The sequence below is a fragment of the Glossina fuscipes genome, unplaced genomic scaffold (genome assembly GCF_014805625.2).
Source record: "Glossina fuscipes isolate IAEA_lab_2018 unplaced genomic scaffold, Yale_Gfus_2 0, whole genome shotgun sequence".
Taxonomy (NCBI): Eukaryota; Metazoa; Arthropoda; class Insecta; order Diptera; family Glossinidae; genus Glossina; species Glossina fuscipes.
In genome coordinates this window covers 34836499-34849997 of record NW_023998414.1, presented here as the reverse complement: position 1 = coordinate 34849997, position 13499 = coordinate 34836499, and the positions used below count along the sequence as shown (strand labels likewise).

Sequence of the window (13499 nt, the reverse complement as noted above, 5' to 3'; positions counted from 1 at the left end):
TAATTGTTTTTCTACTCTATGCTACTCTATGCTGTTGTTGTTATCTCCAAGACATCTTTGCATGCGTTGACATCAATTTTGTTAGCATCTCTTTTCGCAATACGTAGTTTAATTCGATCAATTCGGCAATGAAAATCGTTTCTCAAGCAATTGATTCGGTTGCCTTGTGTAAATAATTTTATGCAACCATAACAGTATTCTCTGCTTGAGTATGAGTTAAATTCACGAATTTTTGATATACATGCATATATGTTGCATGGTATGATTGCTTCACTTTAATCCATATACATACCAAACAATATTGTTGGCAGGCAATTTTAATTTGCTCCGCTTACTGCTGTCCCATAAAGTAAAAGTAAAATTCATATGCAAACCGAAACCATTTGCAAATAGAATTTTTTGTTTTTCTTAACTATAGTGCAAGGAAAAGTCGAATCATGCATTAGGCTTTGTTGATTGGTCGTGTGCTGTGTTAGCAGCAAAAAAAAACTTTATGCAACGTGCTTTTCATTGATCTCGCTCGACATTAATAAATTCTAAACTTTAAAGTGTTTTCGATAATTTCAAGTCATTCATGTACCGATGGTTGAGAAGTTTCAGGTGTAAAAAAAATTTCACATTGGCCATCTCTGCTTTAAACTTTTATTAGCGAAGCAAGAAAAACTTTTTGATCGTTAAGCGATCAGGATAATAAATGAACAAAAGTTTCTATTTTTCCAATACAACTAAATAAATGAAGAACGAATCTAAAGGACTCGGCATGATGCGAAGGGAGCTGTTACGCTGGCAGGATAGATAGGAAGCAAATTCGATTTCAAGTTGAAATGTTTTTTCTGAACTTTTATCAATAATATTGAATGGCATTGGAAATTTATAATGGCATGGCATTCTATAACATGGCATCGTAACATATATATATATATTTATATATATATATATATATTAGTAACATATATCAATGAGGTCGTAGTGCTAACCTATAAATATAAATGTGTCGCCATATGCAAGTTACAACTTCAAATATAATATATGCTTAAAGCATAACATACATACATATATACATACATACATACATACATACTTACTTGCATTTAGTTATGCAAATAGAATGCGATATTTAATATACGATATATGAAAATTACTTAACGTAATCAATGGGGAGTGAAACTTGTTATAATTAAAATGAAAATATCATTAAACAAATGACATTAGAAAGTAAATATTTATCTATTCAGTAGTCTATCTTGAACGATTGATTGATTGACCGATTTTGATGCCCGCCAACGACGAATGGCAATAAATTACTTTAGTCTTTTTATGAATGAATCAATCATCAAGTATTTCAAGTTAAACGATGTAAAAAATTTATGGCTGATCAATAGTCATTTTTCTAATTGGCCGTAATTGTAGAATCGAATCCCTTGCGGACTTACAATTAAACGTTCGAGCAAAAATATCCAAAAATACATTTAGGGTAGTAATGATCGTGACTGATGCGATAATATAGTCACCGCGTACAAAGAAATTTCAATTAATTATCTATATAAAAGCTACTGAATGCTGAATTTCGGTGGAAACATTATTCGAAGGCCATGTAAAAATTTGGCGTAGAAAAACAAAAAGTTCTCATCAGCTGTCATATCCACAATTTTTTGTGTATACATTTAAGTGAATACATATAATTAAAAACTAAAAAAAAAAAAACAAAAAAATTTTTTTTGCAACTAAACTCATTATTTTAAGGAGAATCTCAAGCTTATCATAATCGTAATTCAATATGATGGACAGATTGACAATCATTAAGTCAATATAATAAACTTTATCTGATGCGTACGGAAAATAAAGGACGAGCGTATCGATGAATAACAATTTAAAGGGCTACAGTTGCGCTTTTCCCCTCATTAAAACAAATGAAAAATTAAATCTTATTACCTGGTAAAGCTCTATATATTGCTAGAAAGCTTATAGAAGAAATGCCCTGGTACATGGTAATGTGATATCGAAATTTTTCACATTCACTTAGTACGATTATATTTTTCACCGAATTTTTTATAAAGAAATACTAACCGACATTAACCAACATTATTGTTGGGCAACACCGACTATTACATACCTTACATATCACTTCGTATCGTACAATTTTTCGCTTTTTTTGATAATCATACTCGAAAAATTACCCATCATTTTCATTAAAAGGCCATAGCCAAATATTGAAAGGTTAAATTTTCTATCCATATAAGAATTGACGCCTACACAGAATTTGTACCTAAATAGTCCAAATTTGGTAAAGTAGATATTTCTTTGTCAATTTATTGGTTATGAGCTGAAATATTGAATATTCGGCCTTTTTTTACTATGCGAAACTTGCATTCCGTATATGTGAACCGTTATATGTGCGAGTGCATTATTTTCAATTTCAATTTGGAACCGATCCAAAGCATTTTCATTTTTCGTCTTCCGGTCGAATTTCATCAGAATATCGCAAAAACTTGTAGCTTGCAACATCAAAAAAAAAAAAAAAACAAAAGAGATGGAAAGATGGAGAGACTTAGATAGATTTAGAAAAACTATTCGAAATCATTCAGTATAATAAAAGGTGGATCGATCTTAACCATTTCTGTGTCTTACATATATCCGTACTAATTTAATATACCAGCCTGTACCATAAGCGGTGTAGGGTAAAAAAATGGTAGATACGTTTCGTTCGTCGATACGCTCCGACCTAATCTATTTTCGATATATATTTTGTTTTTAGGTGTAAAAGAATGTCGCTGGCATGTCACGACTTGACTCAAATTATTTTAAAACTTTTGTGATTTGTTGCTGGGTGTAGCGTGTGTTAATAAGCGAACAACGACTATTCGAATCGACATACAATTGGCTTTTTCGCTTTTTCGCTGCGAACAATTTTGAAATATATTTGTCATATTTTAATTATCTATTTCAATAAAGACGATTTTCGAAGTTTCCAGTATTCGAATAGGCAGAGACGGACGTTAAAAATTATTTGAATAGAGTAAACTCGCTCAATACCATTCATTTCATAGCGACCGTCTAAGAAAGGAGCGAAAATTGTGCATCTCATAGTGCATGTTGTGACTTCTTAATCATCAGTGAAATCAATCTGAAGACAAAAGCACATCAAGTTCTAGTATATCTAAGGCTATCTAAGGCTTTAGGCTTTCGTAAATGTTTTTCCCTTCAATTATTACGTAGATCAAGTAATTGTCAACTTTTCGAATCCATTGTCAACGCTCAACTTTTAGGCGATAGCATTAACTTCATAAGTAAAAGATTGCATCAATATGAGACGAATTGAAGCAAAGAGCAAAACAAAGCAAAGTCATTGCAATCGCTTTGACATTATCACTTAATGCATATACATATGTGTATCCTTTGATATATGTAAATAATATCTTAGTGATATAACTAAATTAATATATTTGTTCAGACGAGATGGGTGTGTTAATGGTAATTCAACTGCTGGCAACTCTTTTTTTGTACCTAATAAGGTGAATATATTAATTATACGGCCTATTCGATATCTTGACGCATATTTTTCCTTAACGAAAACAAGAATTTTAGCGTACGGAAGAAGGAAAAAACTATCTCAGTGCATAATATATATATATAGTGCAATATATATATATATATATATATATATATATATATATTTATTTATTTATGAGTATAAGCATGCACACATCACCGCACACACATGCACATGAACATACTTACTCTCATAAGAAATTACTTCTTCTACGCTACCCCTTTTATATCAATCTCTACGTGTAGGGAATTACGCTTATATTTGGGGCTGAGAAGTGATAGAGGAGATAGAGAGATTGAGTGAGTGAGCGAGAGAGGTAGAGATAGAGGCAGAGCGATAGGGTGAGAGATGGTGAGAGAGAAAGAGAAAAAGAAAAAGAAAGAGAGAGAGAGTGAGACAGAGAGAGAGAGAGAGAGAGCTGAAGGGAAAGAATGAGATAAAGTATAAGTGAGAGCACAATTTATAACAAGAATTGTTTGCAGCGGAAGCAAGTGCGCTGCATTAAGCGGTTTTATTATGTTTGCTTGCTATTGTTATTGTTGTAAAGAACCATCCATGCAACCAGTCGAACTCTTTGTGGGTTGCAGATGGAGAGCTCAAACATATTTTGTGTATTTAACTTGCGCCTTTGTTATTGTTGTTGCTGCATTTTCTTCAATTCATTTATTTTGGATGATTGTAGGCTATGTTCCTGTTATTGTTGTTGTTCTTGTTGTTGCTTTTTTTGTTGTTGTATTATTTTAGTTTGTTTATTTATAATTTTAATGCTGGTTTTTTATATTCGCCAATTGCTTTTGTATTTTTATTGTTGCAGTATATAAAATGTGTGCTTGTTTGTGTTTGGATTTTCTTAAATTTTTGGTGTGTTGCGCGTTTCGTTTCAAATTCATTTTTCCATGAGAGACTTTTTTATTGCGATTGTTTATAGTTTCATGCACATATGTACGTGTGTATTTGAACTTAAGAGTAATGAAATATTTTAAAATATTATACCCAAATGAAAAATGTCAGTAAAAAGTGCATATAATATATTAATATAGGCGGAAGTGAATAATTGACTAAAGAGTTGAATTCACTTCTATGCCTATAGTTTCTTCTTCTTTTGCATAAAAGCAATAATTTAATTTAATATCTAATAAAATATTATTATTATTATTAATTTCGCCAGAGAAATAAATTCTAAGACTAAACTCTTAAAAGCACTAGCATCTAAGGCTATCGGCTTTTATTAAAAACTCTACCGCACTTGAGATTCGAACTCACGACCATTGACTTGCTAGTCGAGACTCTTGCCTACTCGGCCACTCAGGCGGACATCTAATAAAATAGAAAATCAATTTGCTTAGAAGAAGAAAAAATATTAATATAATGAAAAATTTCAATTTTATTAGCCTGAAGCTCTCTCTGGATTACCTCGTTACCTCGTTATCGCGAATTATCGTTATTAAGTTTCCCAGTAAGGCGTCGGTCATGGTGACGGAATCCGTCACATCAAATTATTATCATCGCGGTCTATATAATGATATAATAATGCATCCATTGCTTATCGAAGCTAGAATGTTAGAGTGCAGAAGAAATACTTCAAGTTAAAACAATGTATTTCATCTTATTTTCGGCATTTGTGTAGAGTGACTATCCATGATTCGAATACATCCTAATAAATCTTATTACAAAAAAAAAAAAAAAAAAAAAAAAAAAAAAAAAAAAAAAAAAAAAAAACATATTTTCATATATGAAAGTTCAATAAAAATTGAAAAATTTTGTATATAATTTTTGCGAACATTTATCTGTTGAGTGTAAAGCAAAAAGTTAATATAATGTAACAACAGGAACAACAACAACAATAACAGCAGTAACAACGATAACAAATTTACAGGCAATGAAGAAGGCAACAAATACAAATGCGCGTATGAATGTACGCATATACTTACATGAACATCTACATGTAATATTTAAGTTACATGCGTATCTTTTAGATACAATGATATAAGTATGTATATGTAAATACAATATATTTTTCTTCTTCTTTTATTGTTGTTGTTGTTGTTTTTTTTTGCCATTGCCGCCTGTTGTTCAACGAAATTACTGGATGAAGAGCTTTAATTGTAGTTGTAAGTTTGCATATGCGTGTGTGTGTCTCTATATATGTATGTTTGTATGTATGTATGTATATGTGTGTATTTCATGTCTATGAGTGGGTAATGTAATAGTGAGGATGATGACTATGATAACGATGATGACGGTGGTGGTGGTACTGCTGGTGGTGGTGGTGGTGGTGAAAATTATATGTACATATATATCTTTCTTTTATTATTTTTTAAGTTCACTTAAAATTTGCGCTCATTTATTTGGTTACATTTTGCTAGCTTCGCTCATTACTCGCATTCCTGACTACTAGATGAATAGTCACTGGCTGTCATTGCAGAGAGGAGCTCTATATACACGTACAATACTCTGGCTTTTTGTTCATTTTATGTATGTGTATGTATGCCCGTGCATGCATATATATGCGTGTGTTTGTGTATGAATACAAAATATCTAGCTCGAGAGCTCTTTGATTTTTATGTAAAAGAAATATAAAAAAAAATAAAAAAATATAAAAAAAAATTTAAAAAAAAAAAAAAAAAAAAACAACGAAAACGAAAACGACGCGCTTATAAGTTTTCCTAGTTGTGTAAGTTATTGTATATGCGGTGTGCTCTACGGCAACGGTAAGCATATATATGTATCTGTATGGGTGTTTGTGTGTATGTGTGTGCATGTGTGTGCGTATATATGTTTATGTGTTTGCCGACCGAATCGACTGTCGGCTGCCGTATTTGCTGTCATTCTGTCGTTGTGTTACATTATTACTATTGTCGTTGTTGTTGTTTTTATTATTATTATTATTATTATTATTATCTGGTATGTCTTCAGTTACAATTTCATACAAAATTTCATTTCTCGACATTTTGTGTTCGCGTAGTTTCAAATTTATTTAGTTGTACTTTTTATACAAAATGTGAATTTATATGTTTAACTTTATTTTGTATGCATGCTGCGTGTGTGCATATGTGTGTGTGTGTGTGCGTGCGTGCGTGCGTGCGTGCATACGATAGTTTATATGCATAGAGGCATACGCGAGTTTAATTTGCTTTTAATAATGTTGTTGTTTTTGTTGTTGTTGCTATTAATTTTTTATTTTTTTTTTATTTAATTTTTATGAATTTTGTCTATTTTCTTACAACTATTATTATTATTATTATTATTATTATTATTATCTGAGATATGATATCGTATAGCATAGTAAGGCTATTTTTTTTTTTCCCATGATATAAATATGAAATCTTGGGTATATATTTGCTAAGTCTAAGCGTTTTCTTTTATAGATTATTTGTTTTTCTTTTTTATTGTGTTTTTCGTTATTATTAAGAGTATTTAACTATTTCTAATACTTTTCTGCATTTTTACATATAAATTTTTCTTAAAATTAATTTCGTTTTATTTCGCTTCATAAACATCTAATAAAGTAATTAATACATATATATATACAAACATACATAAATATATATATATATATATATATATATATATATATATACATATGTGCATATTTCAGTTTCTTGACTTTCGCATATGAAAACTGATATAGCGTTCGTGTATGGGTAACTAAGTACAAATGTATTAATAATAGTAATAAAATATAATAAATGAATAAACACAAAGAGTCGTATCGTCGTAAGTATGTATATGCATAGATACGTTCATATATACGTAACTATTGTATAAACTTACCATTGAAGGCATGGTTGTTGGGCTTTTTAGTTGTTGCAGTTGATTTTGTTTGTTTGCTTGAGCTATTTTTTTTTTTTTTTTTTTTTGTTTTAATTTTGTGTATTTTATTATTTTAGTTCGTTGGTCGTTTGGTTTGATCGTCGGTATGGTTGCTTGACAATCTGTTAGTTGTTTCGTTTGTTGGTTGATTAGTTGGTTGGTTAGTTGGTTGGTTGGTTTGGTTGGTTTGTTGGTTCGTTTGTTAGTTGGTTTGATTTCTTGCTTTTGTTGCTATTGTTGTCATTATCGTTGTTGCAAAGAGGCCCAAATGCCCAAATACAATTGCATACAATTGCATACAAATTGAAGATACAAATATAATAACAACAACGACAACGACAACGGCAAATGGCAACAACAACAACAACAACAGCAACAACGATAATAGTAATAACAATAATAATAATAAATAAGACAGCTTTAGGTTTGTTGTTGCCGTTGTTGTTACTATTTATTTTGCCAGTTTATCAAACTATGAGGTGAAATAGTTTGTTTTTTTTTCTTTTTTTTTTTTTGTTTGTTTGTTTGTTTGTTTGTTTTTTGTGTTTTTTTTTCTTTTGGTTTGCTTCTTTTGCATGAGTTTTGGTAAGGTAAGAGACCATCTAAAAGGAAAGAGCGTACGACAAGATAGTGAGAGCGAGAGAGATGGTGCGAGAGAGAGAGAGAGTGTGTGGGGATCGGGGAAAATATTAATGGAATTTTTCTTTACACAAATATGGAATTTTCGAATTTTTATTTAAATAATTGAAATTGAATTAAAATCGTTTTTTTATTTTATTTTATTTTTTTTTTATATGTATTCTACACGTACTCACTCAACGACATATACATACATGTATATATTATTCTTTTTGTTTCTTTTCTTGAAAGCACTATAAAATATAAAATAATAAACTTTTGCGTTTTGTTAACTGTACCGTTTTTCACTATAATTCGAAATAATCGTCAACAATGCAATAAAATATCTATGTAATAAATATAAATAATAATAATAATGATGAAAATGAAAAAAAAAAAAGAAGCGATATATATGTATATATATATATAAATAAATATAACAGAGAGTTAAGGGTTTTTAAGGGTTGCTTCGATAATTATTGGGGTACATTAAAATTTATAATGAAAATACGTGAATTATTTTTAAGAGACATTACCAATACAAAACTAGAAAAGAAGTAAGACTTAACCATTTTATTTACCAACCCTCGTCGTATGCGGAAATTGCATCAGATTTTGTCATTTAGCTGTTAATTTATATAAAAGTACGCGTCAGGGACGAGAAAAATGATTTATGCTTTAATTCAATGTATGTTTTTTAATTTTTAATTTTGTTCATGTCTGTCTTTCTATCTGTTTGGCTGTACAGAGAATTCGTAACGAATGCGAAAACGAAGGAAAAGAAAAAATTGGCAATAAATGATATTTGAATTAGTTAGCATGACCAGGTTATTTATGGCTATTTCCTATTCTCACTCTTCGTACGGCTTTCCGATCATCTTCGTAATAGACGTACAGATGATGTCGCCTATATGAAAAAAAAAAAAAAAATAAATAAATAAAAACCTATTTGGAAATATTGTTGAATGTACCTGACTATCTCAACAAAAACAATTGTCCTGCTATTAGCAATTGCCTACAAACACAAGTAGATCAAAATCAAATTTGATATATAAAATGTTTTTCATCATTGTTTGAAATGTAGGCAATCAACAGAAAACACCTGCATATTTATTTAACATGTAACATGTATCCCGAGAATTTTGCCGGAATCTGAACCATACTTCCTTTGCGAGTTATTTATTTATTAATTTATTTTTTATTGTTTTTTTTTTTGTTTTTTTTTGGAAGAAACCATTTTCTCTTCTTCTTATTATTCTTATCGTTAAAAATAATGAAAAAAATATGTTTTTTATTTTTTTTTATTTTTTTAATTAATAAAATGCTTTTCACAAGTGTAATAAAATTATAATAAGTTTGGAGCGAATTTCAGTATAAACTTTTTTGAAAATAAAACATATGTAAAATTTGAGTATGTAAATGAATCGATTATCGATAACTTTTTTCCTTATATTTTTTAAAAAAGTTTGCATCAGATTGATGATATATTTTATGACAATTAAAGTCGTGCCAGAGATGGAGAACGATGGAGTTATAAAAATGTATATTATATAAACGATCATTAAGTTGCTATTAATTAAAAAGTATATATACTTGATAACGTTTTCATTCGTAGTTCCGACCTGTACGAGCCCGAGACGCCGGAACGGCATAATTGATATGTTTTTTAATTTAGTCTAGTTACTCTATCCGATCGCAAATTTTACCTAATATTTTCCAAATTTTTCATTGAACTTTTTGGTCACATGGATAACTTTTCAAGTCAAGTTGTTGGGGCGTCTAGCGTTATGGACAAACTGAAAAAATTGGATCATTGCTTTATATAGCTTTATATAGCGAGTGTCCCTATAAGCTTCTTCTTTCTTTCTCTACATATACGTTGAATGACAAACGAGCGAACAGCCCTCGTGGCGTAAACAATTTGAATTAAAGAACAGTTTTCCCGAACAGTTGGATTTATTCTTATTCTTATTCTTGTTATAAATTTAGCCAGAGAATAAATTCTAAGACTAAAGTCCTAAAAGCACTAGCATCTAAGGCTTTCGGCTTTTTATTAAAAACTCTACCGCAATTGAGATTTGAACCCACGACCCCACGATGTAGTTGCTAATCGAGACTCTTGCCTACTCGGCCACTCAGGCGGATTTATTCTCTTAATGTTTTCGGCCAAGAGATTGACTATAGCCTATTGTTGTATTAAAATCTAAATAGCGGGAAAAGCGATTAATCAAATTTCTATCAGGTAGTACATAATAGGCCACATCTGAAAGAAGTCATGTTAATATTAAGTCTCTGCCTCATGAATTTAAAGGATTTTACCATAGATTTTTAATTCAGCTTCCAATTGATGGCTTACTCATTAGTCGTCGCATGAAAATCATATACCTGTGCGTTGCCAACGATACAATCAATTAATTGAATACATTTTTTAAACAAAAGGGAGTAACTATTAAATTGTGTCCATGAAAAAGTATTAAAAAAAAAAAAAAAAAAAAAAAAAACATTTGATTCCTGCACACGCACTTATTACTCAATCTGTGTATATGTCTATACCTATGTTATCCATTTTCTTTCCTTTGCGTTTATCATCTGTTACCCATTGTTTATTTTATAATTTTTCTTCTTTTTTTTTTTCTTTTATGCTCTTCTTTATCTCCCGGCCATAAAATATAATTCGTTCTTCATTATAATAATTATCGACATATAATGGTATATATATAGTATTTCGAAACTCTTTGCGACGATCAAATATATCCTTGAATGACCTCAAAATATTTAAATTTAGCTTGGATTAGGATAATCACTTTAAGCCCGTTAAACTAAAACCGGCTCTCAACTGTTCGTCCGTCTTCTATATTAGAGCCATTCATGTCGCATAAATTTAAAACAAAAATCTACTGCTCTGCACACAACACTTAAGACCAAAAAAGAAAAAAAAAAAAAAAAACAGGGGGAAGGGTGACTGATGAACAAGTCTACAACACGCTTGTTACTTATATCGTTTGCTAGGTATTTGGCCCAAAATTTGACAACGATGTTTATTGAATCCATGCAAAAATTGCAGTTTATATATGTGTGTATTGATACGCCACGCCTATAATTCGTGGAATACTTTACGATTTTCCGCACCGACTTGAGATGGTTGCCGAGTATCGCGTCTAAGATTTGATCTAATTAATATGTAAATTTCTTGTTAGCATTTTCGGTACCGTGTGCTTACTTCAATGCAAAGTGAATCTGAATTGTAACTAATGGTATATGTTGGAAATTGAATAAATAATCGATATTGATATTGTAGACAAACTTATTGTGTAAGGTTGTAAAATAACAGAGCGTATGAATGATATATATGTCATCCTGTAAATGTTTTCTGTATTTTTTTTAAGATAATTCTGTCATTGGTTTTATACTTACCTGTGAAGAAGATGTTAAACGTTCTGATTGAGTGTTCAAAAGATTGCAGCCTAAAGGGGTCTGATAATTTTCACATGCATATGCATGCATGCATCTTAAGCAAAGTTTTGTTCCTTTATTTTTCTATTCATTAACTGATGCGATAAATTAAAAAAAAAAAAAAAAGATGAAAAATTTATGACAAAGATGGCGATCTTTGGAAAAATAAATAAATTTCGTTTATTTCTTATTTACATATGTATTCAGTATAAATTATCGTAGTTTACCTATTTATTTATACAAAAATTTTATACACACCTCTGCACATATACGTATGTATGTATGTATGTATGTATGTATGTATGTATGTCTTATAACTATTTTACACTCCCGCCTTAGTCTCATTATCAGCGATATAGACTTAGCTTTATAATCACATTCGATATAATCGTTCTCTTGCTTGTGTGTGCAAAGCCGCACAATTGTATTTGTATCGTCTGTCTGTTTATATTCATATCCTATCTTATCTTGTTTCATTTCATTCGTGTTTTATTTATTGTTACTGTTGTTGTTGTTGTTGTTGTTGGTATTTCATATTTTTGAGTAAATGAAGAAAAAAAATATTTATTTTATAAATTTTGTATATTCAATATAAATGTAATTATAAACGCGTATGTATGTGTACGTATATACATATATATATATATAAATGTGTGCATACATACATATAATTGTATGTATGCGAACTTGCTAATGTATAGGTATGTAAATCTATCATTTTATACCTATACATATATAGATGCACTATGTAGGTAGTTGAATTTGTGTGCGTGTGTACTTGTATTTTTATTGTAATTTCTTAAACATTTCATATTAATATAAAAAAGAAGCAAAAAAATTACAAAAAAAAAAAAAAACACCATTTCTTGTTCTCTTCTTCTTCTACTGATTTTATTTTCTCATTTCATTTTAGATTCACACACAAAGTCAGAGTCAATGCAGAGTTAGCGTCGTCGTACGTACATCGTCATACAGTCGGTTTTAGTTTTTGGATCAGTGTTGTGTGTCGCCGCGTACACGGTTAATTGTTGTTTCGAAGAGCATGCATTCGTTCGCTTATTTACTCAAATGTTAAACAAAAATATCACTGTGATTAATGCTGTTGTTGTAATAATTTTTTTCCAATTTTCGCATCGATGAAAATTTAAATTTTATTAATATTTCCTTTTTTTTTTTTTTTTTTTTAAATAATTTTTTTTTATAAATCGCATTATAATATATATACATATATATATATATATATGTGTATATATATAAATATATATATATAGATGTATATATATGTATATACATAAATGTATATGCAAGTGAGTAAGATGGTGAACGATGATGATGCCGTTGTTTGTATATTTTTGCGTAACGTGTAACGTGAGAAATATAATGTTATAGTGAAGCGAATCTGCCGGTATGTGATGTATTTTGATTTGTGGTGTGTTTGTTTGTGTTTGTCGGCATGTGTGCGCGAGAGTGCATGCTTTTTCTTGTGTAATAGAATCGAAAAGATTTTCAAACTTGAACTTGTTGTTTGAGGTTAGATTAGTAACAGACTTGTTGTTAGTGTTGGTTGTTCGGTCGGTTTTGTGTCTCTTGCAGTTATCATCGTCAAACATGTTTTCATGCATCATCATCATCATCATCATCATCCGTCCTTTTAAGTGTTATGCAAGTGTACATGTGTGTGTGGATGTGCTTATGATATTAGTGTCTTTAGTTGTTGCTTTATCTTAAATTAAGCTTCAAATATAACGAAAGCAAACTAATATATAAAGCCTTTTTTAAAGCATATGATATACGCGATTAGAACGACAACGGCATTGCAACATAATGCAGAAGACTCTTTACCGCAACAAAATGTTCATTCAATGTTAGACAAACAGCAGCCGTAAAAACAACATTTAAAGGGAAACAAGCGTACAGTAGTAATACCAGCAGCAGCAGCAGCAGCGGCAGTAGCAGCAACAGCAACAGCACCAGCAGCAGCAGTCTCTCACGCAACAATCGTATTCTATTTCTTTGTGCTGTTTTTTTTTTTTTTTTTTTTTTTTTTTTTTTTTTTTTTTTTTTT

The 13499-nt window shown here is 30.2% G+C and overlaps 1 protein-coding gene across 1 annotated transcript in view; it reads left to right on the top strand.

Moving 5' to 3' along the window:
* The first annotated feature begins 12347 nt into the window (after nt 1–12347).
* Nucleotides 12348–13499, top strand: part of LOC119632473 (mediator of RNA polymerase II transcription subunit 15) — a 38195-nt gene continuing 37043 nt past the window's right edge. The window contains exons 1-3 of the mRNA XM_038025395.1: nt 12348–12541; nt 12706–12839; nt 13216–13434. The gene's annotated coding sequence lies outside the window, so the exon portion shown is untranslated. The remainder of the gene's footprint in view (nt 12542–12705; nt 12840–13215; nt 13435–13499) is intronic.